The sequence below is a fragment of the Anas platyrhynchos genome, chromosome 6, assembly GCF_047663525.1.
Source record: "Anas platyrhynchos isolate ZD024472 breed Pekin duck chromosome 6, IASCAAS_PekinDuck_T2T, whole genome shotgun sequence".
NCBI classification, from domain to species: Eukaryota; Metazoa; Chordata; class Aves; order Anseriformes; family Anatidae; genus Anas; species Anas platyrhynchos.
Genome location: NC_092592.1, coordinates 15,380,706 through 15,403,783, shown reverse-complemented (window position 1 = coordinate 15,403,783; position 23,078 = coordinate 15,380,706). Strand labels below are relative to the sequence as shown.

At 35.6% G+C, this 23,078-nt stretch overlaps 1 protein-coding gene across 1 annotated transcript in view; it reads left to right on the top strand.

Annotated features, from left to right (window-relative positions):
• RET (ret proto-oncogene) overlaps window positions 1-23,078 on the top strand; it is a 273,120-nt gene that overhangs the window by 115,146 nt on the left and 134,896 nt on the right. Inside the window, exon 3 of the mRNA XM_072039478.1 lies at window positions 3,309-3,407. The gene's annotated coding sequence lies outside the window, so the exon portion shown is untranslated. The remainder of the gene's footprint in view (window positions 1-3,308; window positions 3,408-23,078) is intronic.

Genomic DNA, 23,078 nt, shown 5'->3' with positions numbered 1-23,078 from the left:
ATACAACCTCGGTGCAAGAAAAGTTGTCTGCTGTAATACAGCATCTGTTTCAGACACGGGACTACATTAAATAAATTTTATTGATCACTAGAATAACAGGGAACCCATAAAAACTCAGCCAAAAGGAAAGGATGTCACTAAGTTTTATCTCAAATAATCAAGCCAGCTAGTGAGCGAGACAACTGTGGAGTTGTAGGAAAGATCTGTGTCAACCTAGAGGCATTTTCTGCAGAGGTTTCCTTATTCTCTTTTGTCTGGTGGTGACGTGTAAGTTATGATGTGATATAAATGATCTCATGGAACAAAACCCTAAATGTGTTAAAACCTTAGGAGATTTTTAAATCTTTTTTTCTCCTCCCATTTAGGCTATATAGAGATCATGTATACAAAAAATACTTCCTGATCTATTTTTATTAGGTGGGCAACATAAGATAAAACATGCATATAGTCAAGATTGCTGCTGGTTGCGTACCATCCATGTGCCTTCGATCCTGTGCTGCAGAGACTTACACATGGGTTGTAAGCAAGCGAAAGGCAACTGGTGCTGACAGCAGGTCTCCTGCGGCCCCTGGCCTGTAAGCCACTATTTAGGGAGTCCTGAATAAGGGCATGATGGAGATGAAGCTTCTCACAGGTTACGTTTAGAGAAGCTGGAGCTCCCTGCACATATTCCAAGGTTATCAGTTGCTTCTTAAGTATCTGATAACATGTATAGGAACAAAATTATGTGCCTATGATGGTGGCATTTAATTTTCTGTTGTACCAAAATATTGGTATGTCTTTTCACCTAGAAACCTCATTTAATGCTTGATGTTCCAGATGAAATCTGAAGGGGATTTTCTAATGGATGCATAAATACTTGAGGAAAAAGCCACACTGCAAAGAATATGGGAAGTCTGGGTTATTTATTGGAAGTAATATTTCTTGGCTAGTCAGATATCCTTAGTGTTATTACTCTGTGCTTTATGCACATAGATTCCTCCGCATGGAGAAAAACTAGAAAGCAGAATGGTCTGAAAGATCATCCTCGTCCGTCTTCGTCCCCTTTATGCTTGCACAACAAAAGCTTAAGAGTACATTAAGAATAAGTGGCAGTAATGTACTGATGGGAATACTTTCATTCAGAGTGGACAATACAGGCTGGATGAAGCCCAACACTTAAGGGTATGAACCCTGTTGATTAATCCTTAGGTTCTCTTTGTGATGTGTTGCGTTGCATGCACTTTAAAGTCCAGGAAAGTGGTTTGAAAATGACGGTGATCTTATGCAAAGAAAGATTTATCAGTAGGTCTGTATTTGCAGATAGGGAAGTGACAAGCACCAGGATGTACTGAGGCATGAAGTAACTCCCTGGCATTTGAGGACAGCTGCTAAGAAACTGCATGAGTGAGACAGGCTTTCTCTAAAGTTTTGGGAACATGAGACCAAAGCTGGGCCAAAAAATCATCTCTGTCTTTACTGCTTCATTGGGGAACTTATTCCAGAATCTCTGAAGATTCTGCTACTTTTTTTTTTTTTCCTGCCTTTTTTTTTTTCTTCCCCTCCTCTGAGTACCATCTGGTTTTCAGTGTTTGTTTATTTTTCCAAGGAGACAATATTTTGGGACAGGGCCTGTCCTTTCACCTTTGATTTCTGTGTGATGTTAGTTTACCATTTTGACATACAATTTGTTTAAAACAAACAAACAAACAAACAAAAAAAAACCAACAAAACAACTTTCTAGCAACTTATGTTCATTTGTAGAAAGGCTGTTAGCTACCAGTATGCTTTGTCTTTTTTAATCATTGATCATTGTCAGTTCCAATGGTGGCAACTTGTTATCTTTCAAATAGAAAGGATTTTTTTTTTTTTTTTTTTTTTAAGAAAATGAAGTAATCGAACCTAACATCTATTAATTGGTTATTATATTTAATTATATTTAGCCTTATTATACATGGTTATTCCAATGCTTGCTACAGTATTTATTATCCTTTGGGATCTCAGACTACTTTTCCTGGCAAAGATAAGATTTCACACAAGAAAACAGGTGGGATTGATTAATATCCCTAATTACACTGCACTGAACCAAAGGGTAATATTTCTTACTGGCTCCTGTTAATAATCAATTACATCTCAAAGCAGTTGGATCAATAACCTATATATTTTTTTTCTTGAGCACTGTAGTTATTGTATTAGTGTGGAAGTATTAGGATGAAGAAGGCTGCAAATGTTAGCTAAAAATCCTTCAGATATTTGCCATTGGTTCACTGAAAGTTTGTCATACTGGAGGGGTTCAAACAGCTCAGCAGTTGGCATGCCTTCACAGAATATTTGTTGGAGGATTTCAGCCAGCTCTGCTGAGCTCAGGGGACATTAAGCAGGGAAATGTTTTATATGGGCTTGTCTTGAGCTCTTCTGCCTGCTTGGTTGGTGAGGCCCAAGGTTATTCCCATGCTGTGCTAGAGCAGCTCTTTGCTTGAGCAACCATGGCCTCTCAGAGCACCTTTATATATTACTGTGGGTGTGGAATGGTGTCAACAGCACCCTGGGCCGGGGCAGTGACATTGGAGTCTGCGTGTTGTATCCACAGGCAGACATGATTTAAACTGGCTGTCCTTTGGCTTTGGCTGTAAATTCCAGGTTACACGTGTGGCAGACTGTTGCCTTGTCTGTAAGCCTTATGATGGCTTGTGGTGGCTCGCACTGCTGCTGGCTCACTTCAGAGGGACTCCCGCTGCTGCTGCTCATCCTCTGAATTTTGCCACAGAGCCTTTACAGCCACCACAAAATGAAGCATCAGTATGATGTCTCCTCTATTTTTTGGTGGTCTGATGCAGCCAAGGAAATAGTAATAGAGGGCCAGGCTACTAAATATTGCCATTTGTTGGCATAACTTTTGAGTACCGTTCTGTGTACCTGCATATGTGCAAGTCTGAAACTGCCCTAGTGTAGAATTATTTCACTTCATCCTCAGCCCATACCTGCAACTGCATCCTATCTGCAGCCCTAATACTGACAACTGATGGGCTGCTTTATGCTCCCTGCAATGTTAAATCATAAAGGCAATAACTCGTACTGTTGTTAGTTTTGCAGAGTGGGGAGAAAAGAAATCCCTGAAGTGAAAGTGATAGGACGCAGATAACAGATTTTAATTGCTTCTTTCTCAGACTGTCTGTAGTCTGGTTAAAACAGATTTTCCTGCTGATTTGCACAAAAGAAGAAAAGGCTTTAAATATTGATGTGTATGTGAAGACTTTCTAAAGTGCCCAGATGGACATCTCCAACTGTGTTTCCCTGCTAATGTTTGCTTTCTTTGTTCTGATTGGCAGCTGCTGGGCTCCAGTCAAGTACATTGTCCCTCCTGATCACGACTGCTCTGAAGGCAGGGTAGCTGTCTGATGTGTCCTGCTGGCACCTGAGTACTTCAGGTATGTTACTCACATAAAAACAGAATATATAACATTGGTTTTTATTTGGTAATTTATTGGTCGATGGAGTATTTAATTTGAGCCACAACAAAACCATTTTATTTTTTAAACCACAAAGATATGCAGCAACTGTGTTTTTTGAAGGTAAGTGAAACAAAAAAAGGCATTAAAATGCTTGTAGTCTATTATTACATTAAAAAAAAAACACGTTTTTCAGTGGAAAATCTAGAACGATTTTTTTCACTTGGATTCACAATTATGTTTGTCACCTGCAACTTTGTTTTGTGTGAGCACACAATTCATCCTTGCTCCTGTCAAATGGCCCAGCTCTCTACCAAGTGATTTCAGCAAGACAACCATCTTAAGGCTTCTTGATGTAAAGATATTTTAAATAAGTTCAAAGGGTTAACACAGAGGACAAGAGGAGGGCTATTTCTGTATCTGAGACTTCAGTGGGAATGATTTACCATGAATAGGAGAGCACATCTCTAAAGTAATCTGTCTCTGCTTGCAGAAAAATTTATGGTGACCTAAGAATATCTATAATGGCACAGTTTACATGGCACCTTTGGCTGATGAGAAATAGCAGTCTTGAAATGACTAAAGGGATTAGCAGCTTTAGCTTTGTTTTCCAAAATAATGTACTTATAGAACCACTGACAATTTTTTCTGGTTTAATCATTTCACGAAGACATTTATTACATGTATGTCATAACCCAAAATAACAATGCTAGTGAAAGCCTTATCAATCACCTGGTTAAATTTCAATGCTCTCTTGGTTTAGCCTTTTGTGGTCTCTGGAATAATTTTGATAATTTTATGTGCTCGTTGTTCAACACAGCTTGAAGGTGAATGTTTGCTCTATGAATCATGTCGACCTAGTCTAAGTGGCAAAACGAAGCGCAAAGAAGATGGAAGTGAAATTTCAATAGTACCGGTGGCACATTCAGATCTAAATCCTGTTGACATTTTTCACAAATTATTTCAGTTTCTATTTTTTTTTTTTTAATATGTGTGTAAGTGGCACTTGAACACCTAGGACAATTAAATACTAGGTATTTTTTGCTCTGAGTTCAGCTCATTATGTATTTAAGATGTGAAAACCTAAAACTTTATCCCACGTAGAGTTAGGTTGCAGTTGCTTGAAACGCACATTTTTGGGAAAAACTGTCATGTTTCTTTAGATATTCTTGGGAAGGCTTCTGAGGTGTTGGCAGAAACTATTTTGATGAATGTAAGGGAGGGCAATTTGGAGTTACCTGGTGGCCTGCTATTAGGACGTTCATTTGACAAAGGGAGCTCTCTGTTCTGTCGCTTGCTCTTCCTCAAGTCCAGCAGCACAGCTTTCCTACCGTTGTGGGGGAATACTTTCATCACAAGTCTCTTGATTTGGGGACTATGACTCTTTTGTTCATTTGTATGGGGATAGAAGGAGAGGAAAAATGTGATTGATAAGAAGACTATGCTTTTATGGTAGTGTTTTTTTAAAACAACATAAATACCGGATTTTTGTCTCCTATTTTTCTCTTAGTAAAATAGGATGTAGTGGGGTTGCCAGTGAAATGCCTCTTGTACTTAAAAGTTGTACTTAGAAGGTAAGAAGAGAAAATGTTAACTTGTGTCTATCTACATGCTACACTTCAAGCCATACTCTATTTTGTTTCCAAGGCTTTATATAAAAAAGAAAACCATAACCTCTTTATACTGTGCTCCAGCATAACTTGCTCTCATCGAGTTTTCATTGCTGTGACTTCACTACTGCAGTTCAACAATTGTGTATGTGTCCTCAGGTTATACATCTTTCAGAAAGACAATTGTAAAGATCAGTTATTATATCCTATATGACCTTTTGGTTTATCATTTCAAATGACCTGCAGGAGACTCTGCCTAAGGCGTGCAGTTGCATTGTGGCAGAGCAGTTTCAAATGTCAGTATCTGTTTTCATTCTATGCATTTTTTGCATTTATTTGTTCGTTAGCTTAGAATAAAGCATAATGTTTACATTTCTTTTGATAGACAAAGATGGCAACAATCTTGTCGGCTGGCTCCAGATTAAAAAAATCTGTTACTTCCAATGGAGTTTTTTCCCCATTTCCCTTATTTTCCCCTAACTAGCTCCTCAGATTATTATTTTTGTTCATCTTCTTTCTTGTCAGAGGATACTGTGATTCTGTAAATATTTTTCCACAGATTGCTGTATTTTACTGCCATGAAATTTTGTCCATTTGAACTCATCCTTCTCATTAAAGGGTTTAAACATACAGGTAGAAAGTGTAGGTCTGTGGTACTCTTTTCCCTTCAGTCTTCACTATATGCTCCTCAGATTAAATCACATTTTTACTGTATGAATATATTGATCTCGTTCATACTTGAGATTTTTTTTTTCAACCTGAATTACTTAACCTATCATTGATTCATTCTTTTTCATATAGAGATTTTAAAATCTAGTGCAAGAACATCTTTTTGTGTACACTTGACACCTGATCCTGTTTAGTGAATCAAAACAACCTCAAATGGTTATTTTTTTCCTTATTGGTTTGTTTAGTGACTGGCCTTGAGTTTTATTTTATTTTATTTTATTTTTTTAAATCAAGCAAAGAAAACCCCACAAAACCTCAAGTCACCAGTTGGCAGTAATTCTGCTCTGTACCTCCGTGTACCTGCTCTTTAGAATCTTATAGTCCCAAGGAAGAATTTTATTTCTGACGTTATGCTTTTAGAAACTTTTGCTCTTGATTTCTAAAATCTCTTTTCACTGTTTTTTTTTTTCATTAAATTCTTATTTTAAAAGACAGACATGAGAATAATAATTTTAATGCAAATGAAACATTTTTATAAATTAAAGTGTAGAAATGTTTACACAAAGTATCTTGAATCTTAGCTAAAACCCTTTAATCACCGAGATTAAAGATATGATGCTATGCTTTTTTTTTTGCTTTTTTTTTTTTTTTTTTTTTTTAGGAAAAAATGCTGCAAACTCTAAAAGGTTTTGGGGTTTTAATTTCCTTGCAGAAAATCCCTTCCAGAGCAGGTGAAAGGCGACTGTAACATGCAGAGAAGGTCATTAAAGTTTCCAATTTAAATTGATTACAAGGAAATGATATGCCAGAGGAAAAAAAAACAATAGATGAAAAGAAGTGTCCTAGATAGCAAGAGAAGATGAATGCTGTGTGTTTTCCCCAGCTCGGATTGTCTGTGACACAGTATGATTGTCTAATATCTCACGATGAGGAGACTAATACAAGGCCATAAATCACAGTGAGCAGCTTTTCAAATAATAAAACACTCTGTCTTCTCACTAATAGGCCCCAAGTTAGGACCCTGAAATATTGAAAACAAGGCTAGCATTCACCTCTGTGTTGGTGACAATGACTTTTGCATATTTTGCATCCACAGATTGTCTGGGGAGACAGCCAAAAGCTCAGCATATTGCAAACAGAGCAGATTTGTAGCGTGTTTTTTAGTTACTAATACATGAAGATTAATAAGAAGACTAGGATGGTGTTTGTGCATAATGTAGCGAACAACCATTATTTAAACTCACAAGACCCATATGAGTCTAGAACACAGTTTCTGGGAATGTTGTATGTTGTACCGTTAGATTTCTGCTTTTCCACAGTTGCAATCTTGGAGTTTGTGCTCATGCATGAGCACAGTTATTTTGGTTATTGGATCTTTCTCATCCTCTTCTACCTCCTGCTTTGCCCAACCATATTGACTGTCTGGCTCTGACACAGAAAACCTGCTTTTTCATGTAAGAGAAGGCTCTTGTAATGTATAAGAGCACATATAAGTATTAACAAGGTATTCTCTTAAGACTTCTGTTCCCACAGTTAAATTTTGACAGAATCCAGATTGGGGACAACGGAATGAAAAGGTGTGAGAGAAATAAGTTCATAATATTTGAGAAAATGCTACATTTTGAGCAAAATCATATGGCTTGTATGGTGACAATGTGCATGGGTTTAAATGCAGCCAACACATGAATAGTTTCCTTGATGGAAAGAAGGAAAAGAGGTCCAAATATCAGATCTGTATTTTGTAACTTTTAACTAGTGGAATAAAGTCAGCTAGGCAGGCCATGGAAGTAAAATCACAGAAAAATGCTAGTTGCTAGAAGAAGCTGTGATTCTAGTAACCATACCTCCATTATATATATATATATATATGTATATATGCATGTATATATACATATATATATATGTGAATGTGTGGGTATATACACACACATACATATGTATATATATATGTTTCAGTGATAGAATACAGGACAGAACACAGGAGTAAGCATATTCAGTTGGAAAAGGAAAATAAATCCCTTTTTTAATATACATATAAACAGTTAAATGGATGTATCTTTGTTTTCTTTCAATTAAAAATGAAATATGAGAAACAAAAAACTTCATTTATATAGTTTTATTTGTATGCTACTTTGGATTGGAACTCAGGAGTTTGTGACAATGATTCATTTTTCATTCAAACACATTAAAAAATACTGAAATGTAGCAAATTTGCTCTATTTTTTTATGTATCTGAAGTTGAGAGTTTGAGCCTGAGTTCAATGAAGAACATTATAATTATCCTTAAATCAGTTTAAAAGAAAACAACAGACCACAAAAGAAGTACCAGATGCTTTCAGCTAAATAATAGCTGCAAAGTACAATAAAAGATTTACGTAAGTCTAAAGTATCATCACTGCACAATTGGAAATATCAATGCAAACAATCAAAACCTGAAACCTGAATTGAAGTAAATTAAATAAATTATCTTAGTGACTGCTGAACTTTACAACAGTGCTGTTAATGAAGGTACAAAACCTCTGAATATATTATGTGATCAGCTGACCAATGGTTGACTTTTCTTATACTGATTCTGATCTTAGCCGCTGACCATATGTGTTTAATATAAACTTAAATTGTTTGATAGTTATTCAGTGGGAGAGGGGAAAATGTTAATTCTTTTCTGAGATATGCCACTTTTCTACATTTGTTACATCTAAAATAGATTTCCATTGTGTTTTGAGATCTGAAGGCAAAAAGCACAATACTGAGAATTATTGCTGGCAATGCTAAGATATTACAAGACTAGATGAACCTTTGAATGCCTCCCAAAGTCTCCTTACACCGTCTTGCTTCCTCTTAAAGTCATCTTTATTTTTTCCACATATATCTCTTAATTAATATGTGTATATATATAACAAGGGTAATTTAAATATAAAATAAAGTCTAGTTTTGGCAGAAAAGAAGGGAATTGATAACTTTAGGGACCAGAGCTCTGAACTGCTATTTCATTTGCACAGATTCTAGAAAATAAGTAAGTTTGTGCATATTTTGATATCTTGCCTTTGTCTTCTGTCATAGAAGAATTCACACATAACTTTGCTTATTATGTAGCTGTTATGTTTTTTATCCATGGTCTATCATTAGAAGCAGTGCCTTGGTCCCTCTTTCATGACAAAAATATGAAAGATAACTCAACTAAACCAAAAGCTATTTCAGTGTAAATCTGGATTAATCTCATATAAAATAAAAATGCACTTAAAATAAGAACCTTACCTTTAAACTAATTCCAATAAATCAATGACTCAATTGAGTTAAAATTTCTATTTCCCAGAAAAATAGTCCTTGAAAACTTCAAGCATTATAACTGCCTTACAAAACAGAAGATGCATATTGATCACCTTGATCACCAGTGATCTCTAACTGTTCAAGAAGAATGGATGACTTGATTCATATACAGTTCACAGAGGCAGCAAAGTGAAAATTCAATTTGTATGAGGTTAAAATATTTCTGCATCTTGCTTTATGAGGGAAAAACAAGGAGATACAGACAAAATGCCATGGTTTCATGGCATGTTAATCCCTCCTACAATGGATTACATCATGTACAAGATCTACATCAGTTTAAAACGATTCCTCTTATTGTTACACTTCTAGTTGGTTTATCTGAAGTTTAAAAGCAAGTCTCCAGTAAAGAAGCCCCGTCTGTCTCAGGTGTGAGTTATTCTGGAAACATTTTCCTCTTACAATTAGTGCATGTTGCAGCATGCAAGCTGAGTTGCTGGAAGAACTTCTGGGCTCTACCCATGTAAGAGCCTCAAGGTTTGGTCAATATTTACAGGTGAATTTGAACAAAGCATAGACTTCCAACCTCTGAACCACAGTTGGTTTGGTATGTAGAGTAAGTGAACAATATTTCAAACTAGCAAGCCCACTTCAAAATTGTAGGTATTTATAATATAATAAGTGCATTTGTGTTACAATATGTAAACTATTTCAAAATTTAGAGAAGTAATTTAGGATGTCGCTTTGTGTAAATTACCTGCACAGGTGTCGTGTGAAAATTACGAATAGAGAATATTCAGATAGTTCCCCATCTAAAGATCACTTAAATTTACTTTTACAATCCCTATTTCAGACTCTCCATGGATGCAATACCAATAAAATGTACTTGGGATAGGAGAAAAGCAGGACGAGTTAATTTTACCAATAGCAGCTCCACTGAGTGCATGTGTAAAACAAATATCGATAGGAAAAAAATTACTGTGTATTTTAATCATGATCATATTTCCTGTTGCCAGTTGCACAAAAACAGTGCATCTAACATCCAAATGAGTTGAGATGTGTTTTGCTGATTACTGCAGCAGATGGTACATCTCAATTAGGGAAAAATATTTTCTGTTGGCCTATTATACTTTTAAATTAAATTCAGTTTGAGTAGAAGATCAAACATAGCAAAACAAAGAATTATTTTTACTGGTTCTTTTATCATCAGCCTGGGTATTGCACAAAATAGTGATATATTACATTAAGTAGTAACCGTGAATGGCAAACAAAGCTGCTTACTCTGTTTAAATTTTTCCCGCTGTAATATCAGTGCAATCTTGTGATGAAATATGTTAAGAACTGAAACTTGGCAGCGGAAATTAATTTTTGTTTCATTTGCACGCAAGTTACCTGGGATGTGAATGGATGATGAAAAAACATCGATTGTGCAGAAGAAACAGGTTGCACAGGAGATGATGGTATCCACCACTACCTTAAACTGTTTGTACAAGGGATCATCTGATTGTGAGCACTACAAGAAGTGATTTGTATTACCTGTAATTTGGAGAGAAATACCTTGTTGATATAGTTAAACTACTTAGCTCTCTTACCAGATATGCTAGCTACGCTATCATGAAAAGAACAGTAATCAAATACAAAAATATTAACTTCTACAGGCTGGCTAAGAAACTGGAATACAAGGAATTCACTTGGCTAAGCCTTCTCAGTCATAACTTGTGGATATTATGTTAACTGCTACAGTTAACACTGGTCAATGACTTCTGAAGCCTTAGAATGGTAAGAAAAGGAATCAAACCCTTTGATTTCACAGCTCCTGTTGAGTAAGCAGTAACACAATGTTTGTGCTACTAGGGCTGTGACCATTCCTTGGAGAAACATGAACTTTCATGACGTTTCCTTCATTTGGAATTTATCAGTAAAACAGTACTGGTAGTGCTTGCATTTACCAGTATGGAAGACTATTCTGTTGTATTCTGAAAAAATAAAAATAAGGAGTTTGAGGGTTTCTAAAGGAAATGGGTCACGTTTATTCGTGCTGCAACCTCTTTGTCAATGGATAATGAATTACATCAAAAATGACTTTTGCCTTATACTAAGGATGAAGCTGACCTTCTTTCAGACAACCACAAATGGGCAAAAGTGGTTTTCTTAGTCATTTTCCATCTGAATGCTAAGTGTTTAGTATGATACTTCATTTATCATTGTAAATATTTAATTGTAAGACAGATCTTGATGTTTTAAACTTCCTGTTGCTAGCAGGCTAGTGCGTTTCTGCCAGGTGCATTTGGAACAGGCAGTTCTACTTTTTGTGAAACTGCCTTCATTGACATCTCTTACATCTCTTTCTCAGCTTTTTTTTTTTTTTTTTTTATTGTGGTATTTTCAACTCTCAGCTATATACTGCTACACAAAATAATTACAGACTTTTTTTATCTGAGCCAGGTGTTGGCAGTGTAGTGATCTGATAATGGCTCCAGGGCAACCATGAAAACAACTTGTTCACTGCATACTCTTCCTGGCTTTGAAACACAGTAGTGTGAAGACTTGAGATATTTGCAACTTATGTTAAATGTGGAGTTAGTAGTAAAAATAATAAAAATAATTAAATAGCAGAATATGTTTGAACTGAGACTGTGGAATATTTTATCTGGTCAGCTGAAATTGCGTTGAAGTATGTTTTGGCAGCAAAGTATCATACTGAACTTTGTTTAGTAAAATATTTAAAATCTATTTGTGAGTGTTTAGCAGGAGAGCACACACAGGGGACACTCTATTCCTCAGAAGCAGACTTGACAAATTCAGGATGTTGAATTGAATGTTGATATGGCTAAAAGCTTTATTTCAGTAAAGACAAAATATTAACTGCTGTTTTTGTGGTAGCCTTTGAGTATCATTTGGTAGGCAAGATGCAAAAAGTTTACACTATACAACTGGCTATTCTAGCTCTCATTAACGGAAGTTGGTTTTGACACTTCAGGTAGGTGAGTCAATGCTTAGACAAGCAGTAGAAACTAAATGCCTTCTGTGCTAGAACCGAGTATTCTAGGTCAAGTTCAAAGTGTTTGGGTAAATCTAAATAATGCATTTGTTGCTTGGAGAAAGAGAACAGAGTTCTTCACATATAGTTTGGCAACCTTTTATTAACTTTTATCAGAGGATTTTAGTCATTTGGGCAACGCTTTTCCTTATTTGACATTAAAGGCAATAAATACTGACTACAATGAGAATAAATTTATAAAAATAAGATTTAAAAATATTTATAAAATAAGATAATTAAAAGCTAAAATGTACAGATATTTTTCTTCTGCGTGAATGGTTAAAATGGCAAGCACACTTTCACCATCATTTTTTCCTGAATCAAAGTCAATAAAGGGCAGGATATCAGCCAATGCTTTCCTTTCAACCATTTCCTTTGACAATCTAGGGCAACACCAGTGGGTTTCTTTCATCTCCTTCTTACCCACTAGCATTTCCCCACCCCCCCCAGTTGAAAAGCTATTTTGGTACAGTATAATAGCTGAAAATGTTTCATTTTAAGGTTTATTTTTAATTTTAGCTAGTGCAACATCACTCCCACTTGTTTTACCTAAAAGTTTCCTTCTGTTTAAAGTACACTCTTTCATTTTGCTAGATTGGTCCTGGTTTAAACAAGCCTAGCTAAGGCAGAAAACCTAATGTGTGTCCTTTACAGTGTCCTGTACTTCTCCTTTGATTAGTAGTGTTGCTTACACCGTCAATTATTAGTAGACACTGCTGCTGCTCTGCTCTTTGATCCTTTCAGCCCTTCATTCTGCCATGCCTAGTGAATAATGATGATGGGGAAGGAAGGTCTGCTTTGTTCAAGGATTGCAGGCCACTTCACTTACATTAGTTCTTCAGCAATGTTCTCTGATATTTATGAATGTAAAACCTGATTCAAAAGTAGCATAATGTCAAATGAATACAAATATTCAAAGTACAATGGGCTTTGGAGTAGGCCCTTGTTCCTATTGTTTTCTCCAAAATGAAAAATAATGGTCAGTAGCTTTTAGCTGTATGCAGTGACACTTCTAATGGTACAGGACTTGAAGAAAAGAATAGTCTGTGCCTTTCAGCATTTCTCAGCAGCCTACTGAGTTCTTTCAATGATCTATGAAGATGGATATCAGTCAATAAGCTCTGTTAGAAGGAAGAGAACAGGGAACTAGTTCTTAATTACCATTCGGTATAGGGTTATACATGGTTAAAATAAAGCTTCTGGCCCCTGCTTTGCTCTTCAGACACTTGTTTGAGGTAATTCTTGTTGAGGGTGTTTCTAATTAAAAAAAAAAAAAAAAGTCACTGATAGACTAATTGCCAGCAACAGTGACAAGTTTCTTTGTACTCAGAGGGAGAAGTTCGGCCCGTTTCTGTCCTGCTCTTTCCTGAGTGCTTGCTGGCTGCCTCACCTCTGAGTCTGCAGGTAGGAGGGCTGGGGATTGAGCCCTCCCATGTATAGGGCAGCAAATGGGGCTGTGAAGATCTGCTAAACGCAACCACAATATCCTATGGACATATTTCATGTTCCCATCATTACCGCTTGTACATAGTCTGATAGGTCAACAGTCCTATTCATTAATACAGTCATAATGCCACCTCTTTTCCCAATGTTTGGTTAAAGATTAAGCTTAAAAATTGTAATGTATTATTTGTATTATCATATTTTTCCTCTGTACATTTGGATGTAACTACAAAAGAGTATATTTAGACTGCCTTTGTAGCATTTTTACCTACTCCTAAAACTAGTTCAGTTTAAATCCACCCAAGCATAATTATCAAAATTGGCTCTAGCTACTGCTGTAAAAGTTTGGCCTTTGTAATTACACAAGATCTTTAAAACTGAGATTAGTAAATGTAAAAGGTCAGTGTTTAAATGTGTTTGTTTGTGTGCATAGAGAGTGCATGGGATGCAGAAGGTAAGAGCTGAAAACTGTTCAGATGCTTGCATATGCTTTATATTTCTTCTCTACTAAATAAATGTTTCCAACTAGCCAGAATGTTAACGTTAGCTAAATGTAAATTAAAAGTATGTCTGTGTCCCAGTGAAATAGTTGGATTAGTAAGAGAGGAAAAAAAGTGTGAAGAACCAAGGAAAGCATATGTTTAGGGAATGACCTAACAGAAAGAGACCTTAAGCTTCCACTTAATCCTCTTCATCGTAAACGTGTGTACAAATTTCTCTTGTAATCTTAGCTCAGCTAAATACTTCCTAATCTCTTCTGTTGTCATTGTTTCACATTTCCTCTGAAAGAGCATCATCGTGTTGGCTTAATACAAACACTGTTTTTTTTTTGTTTTGTTTTTGTTTTTTTCATCATTGTGGGAACTGTCTAAAACTGCAGAGCCTTCTGACTCTGAGGTTATTTTAGGTACAGTCAACTCAGTTTTCATGGCAGGTAAATGAAAACATTAGATTCCTCATCAGCACTCCTATTTAAAAGCTTTTGTTGATATTGGTGGTGGTGGTAATTGCATTGATATGTGTACTTTCTTTCCCTTCGTAGTTCTATATACAATATGAAATTGATATTTAATACTATAAGTCTAATGGGAAATAAGGTAAGGATGTGAGGGGAAAAAAGAAGTCATACAAAGGGTCATGCTGAAAAACATTGATGGCTAAGTATCCTGCTTGTGCCATTAGAGGGGGGGGAAAAAAAAAAGAAAGAAAGGAAAAGCCAAGCCCACAGCCAGAGTGCAATGCACCTGGCCTGTTGAGCAAAGATCCCTTCTCCCTCCAGCTGGTTCAGACTTATTCCAAATTTTTGTCTATTGGTCTTCTGTGTGCCTGTTACTGAGCAACAATAAATGCACACAGTTTTTGTTGGTGTTTTTTTTTTTTTTTTTTTTCCATAATACTTTGTCTTGACTCTCACTGGATATATGAGAAGAGAACAATACAAAAGCAGAGGGTCTATAATAGAGGAACAGCTTTATATATTTTTTCAATCTTTAGCCTAAGAAAAAATTTTAAATTCATCAAATTCCATAATTTACAATTTCTAGGAAATTCTACAATATAAATAAGATAACAGATTAAAATCAGAAAATCTTGATTGGCTTCGTAAATATTTTTGTGCCTGTATTCAGTTAGTATGTTTAATATTTCCTTTGTGCATTACATTTGTCACTTCAAAAAAAACCAAACACAACAATATGGCTTTGGCAGAAATTAATTTTTCTTTTTTTTTAAAAATACCAACATCCTGAATAGATGGTTATGTAGGTGACTGATCTAAAGGCATTAGCCAAGCTGGTAAAGAAAAAGTGCTTTGCAAATTAAAAATTAAATACAGGTTTATCTGGTGCTTCAGAATGTCACACCTCAGCATGTGCCTTATTGTAGGTGTGCAGAGTTTGTCAGAAATTTGGTAATTAAATATCATGATAGAATGTGATTTGAATGAGTATTGACAATGAAGACACTTTGTGTTTTTGTAAGTTCTAAAAATGCCCACAAGGCTCGTCCTATTAAACTCCACTTACAGTGGAAGATGAGTTCTGAAAGACTGCTGGATTTTCTGTCTCCTGCCAAGACTTGTTTGTGTACTTAACTAATACATTACCAGTAGCTGTTTTGACTGATTATGGTGTACACTCATGCAGTACATGACAGCTGCATGTACTTCAAACAGTTACGGTGATAGCACTGGGAAAGCTCAGATTGGAGACTGAAATGTTACCAGACAACTTATTTTGTTTGTCACCCAGTGGAAATGCTGTTGCAATAAGAATTATTGGCATGAACTAGAAAGTTTTGTGTCTCTTAGGTTTACAGTAGAAACTGTAAATTCTGAACCCTGAAAAAGCACCCAAGGAAAAAAAAAAAAAAAAAATATATATATATATATATATATCTGATATATGTATACATACACACACACATATATATATATTCAGTAAAACATCATTATTTTGCTTTAGGAACAAATTTTGGGAAAATTGATTCCAGGCAACCTGCTCTCCCCCTCCACTCCCTCTTCACTCTTAACACTCTTATGGGATTTTCGGTATTAGAAAATGTATTGCAAGTTCAGGGACTGAAAAGTAAAACAAAACAACAACAACAACAACAAAAGAACAAAGACAGAGAAATCCTCAGGACTGATTTATTGGATCTATATGTTTAAAGCCTATCCAGTTAAGAACATAACTGTTATTAAATATTTGTGAAGGATAAACAACAAAACCAAAAAGAATTTATCTTCTTGCAAATGGATGTTGTGATGTAGAATAACATGCTGTCACTGAGAAAGGAGAAATTTAGGCTGAATATCAAGAGAAGTTTGCTGACAGGAAGTTTTATTAGACTGGAGAACTGAGTCTCAAGAGAAAAGATCCCAGTTGAGACAAGGAGAACAGACTGAGAAAAATGTCAAGAAAACGTAGGGAACCATGTTCAGCTATGCTGGATTGGATGTTAACTTTGTATGTCATTTTCATATCCATGTTTTGGAATCCTAGGGTTCATTAGCCAGCAACTCCTTTTCTCTGACTCTGGTACCCCCAGAACAACCTTCAGACTCTTTGTGAAAACGTGATTACTGCAAAGCACGCGCAGCCTTTGTTGTGTGGCAGAATAGTGGCCTACAAACCTTCCTGATGAGGCCACTTGCCCACTTTTGGCTGCTTTTATTGTTTTTTCTTTTAAGTGGCTCTGAAAAAAAAAAAGTGATTACTTTTAGTCTCATGAACTCTGGTTGTGTGTTTGTTTTTTTTTTTCCTTCCCATTCTCAAAACAAGGATATTCAACGCTAATTAGAATAATCCTAAACTGTATTGAGTTGGAGCTTTAAGAAGAAAAATGTGTTCTTGGTGCTTTGAAACATTTTAAGACTTAAGCTGTTTAGCAGATGACTTGTGTCATGAGAATGTGTTACAAAAGAAGAACACTTGTAATCTCTGTCTAAAAATTGTGAAAAGGGGATGCTAATTTTTAGAAAAGTTGCATTTTAAAATTAAGCTTTTATGAGTCCCTTGCTCAAAGACTGATTGCCAGCAGAATTCTTGTGCTCAAAATCTGTTAGACTTTGAGACTTTTGTTCACTCATTTTATAACTCCTTAATTTTTAGCCTTGTATGAGGTGTCAGGGCTGTCAGCTGTGAGGAGGAGGATTAGAAAGCAAGTCAGAAAGACCATTTTCCCCAGTGAGACTCATGTGTTGTCAGTGGCCTTTCAGCAGAGCTCCCTGCTGTCCAGCTGCTGTGTGACATCATGGTGTGCACTCAAAATCCCTGCAGACTTTGGCTGGGTAATTTGTTGGGATTTTTTTTTAATCCAACCCAGTGTAAACTTTGCACTTTTAACCATTTTGTTGCTATAAAGACTGGCAAGCAGTTGTTTAGAAATGTTTATTTAATACATGCAAAAATGTGATAAACAGGCTGTTTTATATAACATTTTTACAAGCTACTCTCAGTGTACATTTTTATGTGTTCCAAAGTTTACTAGTCAGTAGTAAACTATTGCTGTTTCAAGGAAACAGAGATCCTCGGAAGGTGTTTTTTTTTCCTCCTCTGGAAAGGGTGCATATGTCTGATGCGATTAAATGCCTTCCACCTACAAAGAGACCAGAACAAGGGTTATTCACCTCTAACCTCTGTCACATCTATTTGATAAAGTGTTCTGTTCATAGGTTGCCTTGAGAATTGACTGAGGACTGACGCTAACTTTGTGGCTTTTCCTCTGTGGCTGTGGAGGGTGATTGGTTTGTTACAACTAAATATTTCTGTGTTGATCTGTTTTTGAGACAGCCAACAAACAGGAGTCATAATGCTGATGTAGAAAATCACAGCTTAAAAACAAGCTAAACAAATTCTTCCATCTGCCCTTAATCAATATGAAGATTAAAGTGTCAGATTAAATCCTTTGGGTAGTTTGTTGTTCCTGAAATTGAAGATAAATATATAATAATACCTTATCCTTTCAGGTTTTCTCACAACTCCTTATAGCCACCCACTTAGGAGGAACAAATCACATACTGGAAATGAAATGTTATTACTTTCAGACAACATTCAGTGAACATGTTAACAATCTGGTTAACAGAGCCTCTCAGAAATCTGAATGCTCTGTGGGCGGAATTATTGGTAGAGGTTCCTACAGTTTAGTTCCTTGCTTAAAATATTAGTAGATTTTGAAAAAAATCGAATTAATAATCCTAATCGTAGTACAGTGATAAATAAAAAATATGTAACTTACAAGCCAGCTATTGAGATGGCAAAAAGAATGTGTTGCCCAAATAAAAGCTGGATAATACACACACACACACATATATATATGTGTATATATATATATATATATATTTAACTCACTGTAGAAATGCACCACTACAATAAATGTGCATGTTGAATTAATTTGCATGAATGGTTTGCAGATGAGGGATAGTTTGTAAGGTTGCTTTAGATTTTGATTGTAATCATGAGGCTGCAAACCGCTTCAGAGCCACTGTGAAAGGACTCTGCCCTTGTGCTGGAGCTACAAGGGAGGTGGAGAAAGCTGTCCCAGCAGGTAGTCAGTGTGCAAAGGGGAAGGATGCAAAGGCCCCTGTGGTAAATACAAGAACAGAAAGGATCTGTGCATAGAACCCAGTGTTGGATGTGGCTACTGAGTTTAAAAAAAAAAAAATTTAAAATGGTGACTACATATTTCACCAAAATTCTTCACATGACTCAAAAAAAAAAAAAAAAAAAAAAAAAAAAGGGGTGCCGAAGGCTAGTGCCTTCCATCTTCTTGCTATTCTGAGCAAGTGTCCCTGGTGTAACTCAGCTTCAAGTTCCCATAGATATTTGTTCAAATAAAAGTTTAGGTTGCTGTCTGGACTGATCGTAAATTTGAGTGAGAGTGGAAAGCTCTCAGGTCCCCATGCCAGGTTGCATAACAAGTTAGAAATGAATTTCATGACTGATGAAAGGTAAACTTTCCAATTTAAACCCAAACCAGGATATGGCCACATTTAATGTCTTAATTTCATTAAGAAATTAATTAGACTTTGACCAAAAATGGACTCTCAACTTGGCCATGAACTGTATTTTAACCATGACATCCCTCTGGAAACACAGGAGTGTGACTTCCCTGATGCCCTCTTCCCATATTTTCTATAATTCCCATTTTATGAGAAAGATAAGACAATCTAGACCTTTGGCCCCATCCCTTACAATGCACTCGAGACATTCATTAATGGTTCAGAAATTATTTGTGTCATGTCTTCCTGGTTAAATACCACATTTATTTATGGTTTCATGCCTCTTTCTAGGGCTTTAGACATTTATATTTTCAAGCAAGGGAATACTCAGTATAAGATTATTTGGACAAACTAGCTTTAAAGAAAAATTATCCAGACCTTCCTAGTCATATTCTCTCTCTTCTCTTACAACTTCTTTAACGTTATTTTTTTCACAAAGTAGATTATTTTTTTTGAAAGTATTTTAATTATCTTGAGTATAAACATATATACAAGAGGATCCATGAGCAGTGTCAATTTCTATTTTTTTCTCTATGTATGGAAAAAGAAATACATGTACTGTAAACTGAGATAGGAGCATGATGGTTAAATGATAAACAGTATTGCAGTGACTGATCTTGCTTGCCCTGAGTTCTTGATCAGAAGGTGAGGTGTTAACCACCAACTGCCCTTTCCAAGTCATTGATAAGGAACCAGGCAAATGCTTTTAAAACTAACTTTACACCCCATTGCAGGTGCTTGTGCACACTGTTCATGTTCATTAATAGCTATAGTATACGTTTCAGTGAGGACAGTGTTTTGAATGGAAAGGGATTGATTTGTATGTTTCTACTCCATTTGGAAAAACAGTCTGAATTAGAGTCTCCAAAATGCATGCTGTGGTATCATTATATACAGAGATCTGCCCTATTTCTTTTTTATTACTATTGTTTACAACTTTTTAAAAACTTAAGAAATTTGTTTCTTTTATTACTTTTACCATACATTTTGCTGAGGAGTCAGTTCTAAGTTATACAGTGGGGTATGTCAGCATTTCAGATATTGGCCAGTTTTTTTCAGGGATGTTTTCAAACTTAGTTTTTAAGGAAAACGTTTCCTGTCCTTCCAACACAAACTCTACCCAAGAGGTGAGGCAGTTCCCAAGCATTTTTTTTTTGTGTGTTTGTTTGTGGTTTTCCCTCTCTGTCTTTCTTTTGAGAAACCAAGATAACTTCTAAAACCTGTGATTAGGACAACAGTTTCCTTCCCTAATGGTATAAAAATAGGAAGTATGATGTTGCAAGTTGGAGTAATACTAACAAATAATGCAAGTTGAATTTGAAATACAATTTGAAACATTTTTTTCAGTTTGCATCTTTAATACCTCATCTAGCATCTTCTGCTTCCTTTTTTTGGCTTCACCATTTTGTTCGTAATCTTTTATGTTTACTTACGTCTTTCCCTCTTTGCATGTATGATACTTTTCTCAGCAAATATCAAAAAAGTTAGTAATTAATCATTAGCTGTTTCTGCAACAGCTGGTTTGATTTAACGTAGCAGCTACTAATGATTTGACCAACTGATTTGAAGTTTCAATTAGATGAATATTTTAAATTAATTTTAATTAATTTAAAAATGTTTTAATTAAGTTTTAAATTATTTTGCTGATCAGTTCTTGAGAGGATATTTTTTCCCAAAATATCTTTTAATTTTCAGTAGCAGTTGTTTAAAAATATATGCCTTTGGTTGTGTAGATGAGTGCGATGGCATCGAAAGTGATTTTAAATCAAGTCAGTGTTACTGATTTTGCTGCTGCAGTAGGAAGAAGAGGTGATTTTATATTTTTTTCACAGTGTTTTTGAAACTGAGCAGAGGATTCTTTTTGAAACCTGTTACTGACACTCACATATCTGTGAAGATTTAGGCTAAGGGGTGGTTAGAATTTCCACCTGAATTGAAGCAAATGTACATGTATTCCTCTGCCTCATTTCCTGGGGATGATCCTTAGTTTCTTGTGAGCAGCCCAGGCCCCTTCAGAGGGGCTCAACAGTTAAATTTATGAAACTTTCTCCTAAAGCAACTTCAATGTCTAGTTACTTCACTGCCGACTGTTTTTTGACTGGCCTGCAGGTCATTGAGAATTGCTGTTTCCATACCATGTGTAACATACATATTTGCACCTTAGGCACTTAGAACAGTATTAAACTTATGTATTAAGATGAAGTATTAAAACTGTAGGCCTCTGAAGCCTCAGAAGATGAAGTTCAGGTCTGTGTAGTATGCTTTTTTACATATTTATGCTATATTCTCTCTGTTTTCTTTTTGAGTCCTTTCGCTCTAATTTAATGTATTTTTTTTTCTTTTTACTGACATTAGGAAGAAATACCTGCAATTTACATGACAGTGCACCTTACATTTGTAAAAATGCAATTGCAAAATTTAGCCTGTATTTGTGGCATTGTGGCCATGATTCTAAAGTTTTTAAAGATGGCACAGCAAGGGCCTTATTAATGATGTTTATATTATTTCCCAGATTTCTGAGCAAGGCCTACTCCTACCCCTCGTGCTGAGTTTGCATCTGCTGTCTTATTTTTATTTGGGGTGAGGGGTGTGTTGAAAGAAATGTTGGAAGAATCATGCATTTTAATCATGCTCAGTGTAGCATAGAATAATACTGTGCTTGAAATCACATTCCTACAAATATGTATAAATGCCTTCCAAAAGAAATGTTAGCTTAGTGACCCTCTTTCTGCATCTGAGACTATCCAAACAGAAATACAGTAATGAAAACCCTGGGCCAAAACTGGACTGATGCTGAATGACTACCACACAGTCAGTTGGCAGCTCTGCTGAATAAAAATTAGCCAAGTACCACAATGTTTGATCCAGTATTATCAACCAAAACAATCAATTATTCTTATTGTAATAATCTCTTTCAGAAAGCATGAAGGTACTAAAATGCCTTTTGGCATATTGGTCTACATATTGATTGGTCCTTCCATGTCCATTTTCTTCTGCTTACTGCTGTCTGGATGGCTGCTCCTTTGCTTAAAATTCGTCCAGTTTATTACATGGCTGGCTCTCTGCCTGGACTCTCATATGTTGTTGTAACTCAGATAGGTTTTAAGTATCTCTTAAAACTTAACAGGTAGCAAACTCTGGTCATGTTTCTTAATTTCTTCCCTTGAAAATTAGATATTTTATTTGATTTTAACTGTCACCCATTCTCATTTCAATTATCCTTTCTGTGCTGTTTCCTTCCTCCATTTTATATCCTCAGACTCTTTTCATTAATATTATAAATTCTTGAGAATTCTAATTCTGCTCCTGTTGAACAACCATAATCAGTTGTATTGCAGCAAAAATTTCATGGTGGAATATGCAATAGTGGCAGTTTTCAAAGGTATCATTTATTAAGAATAGAACTTTAAATTTTGTGATATCATGCCTCATCTCAATAAAAATAGCAAGAATACATTATTATTTTGAATCAACTGCAAAAATCTGATGCACAAAAAAAAACGTCCATAAGAAAAGAGCTGTAAAATTAGTTTGCATTATATATTAGTTTGCTAAGCCGTTATGACTTTGCATCAAGATGCAGATAGACTCACCTCTCTTCTGATTTTAATGGAAGAAACATCTATTCTTATCTGTTAGTTTATGTTCACTAGAATTTCAGACAACGTCAGAAGCAATTTCCATTATGAAGTAATTTTATATATATTTTTTAAACCTTATATGTAATTAATTTATGCATATTAATGTCTAAGCTTGGCTATTTTTCAGTGCTACTGGCAAAAATTATTTCTTTCTTATTACTTTCTATCCAGAGAGCTCCACATTCTGAGAAAAACTTGAGTTCATTTTCTGCCAAACAGTATGTTTTCTGTAATTTTTTGTTTTGCAGAAGTCTTGAATAATTCCCATGTCCATATTGGTCCATTGGCACTTCCAAGTTGAGCTCATTAAATCTCAGAAGTCTTCTCAAAAAGTCAAGTGGTGACAGGGTGTTGATTAAATTTGTTAACTGTAGAAGGAAATTGAGTCAGCCCTGGGTCATGCATTATACAAATGAGCCTTTTCTTCCATTTTCACTCTATAGGAAAAGATATTGTGTCTGTTTGCTGCTTCATGGTAGATGT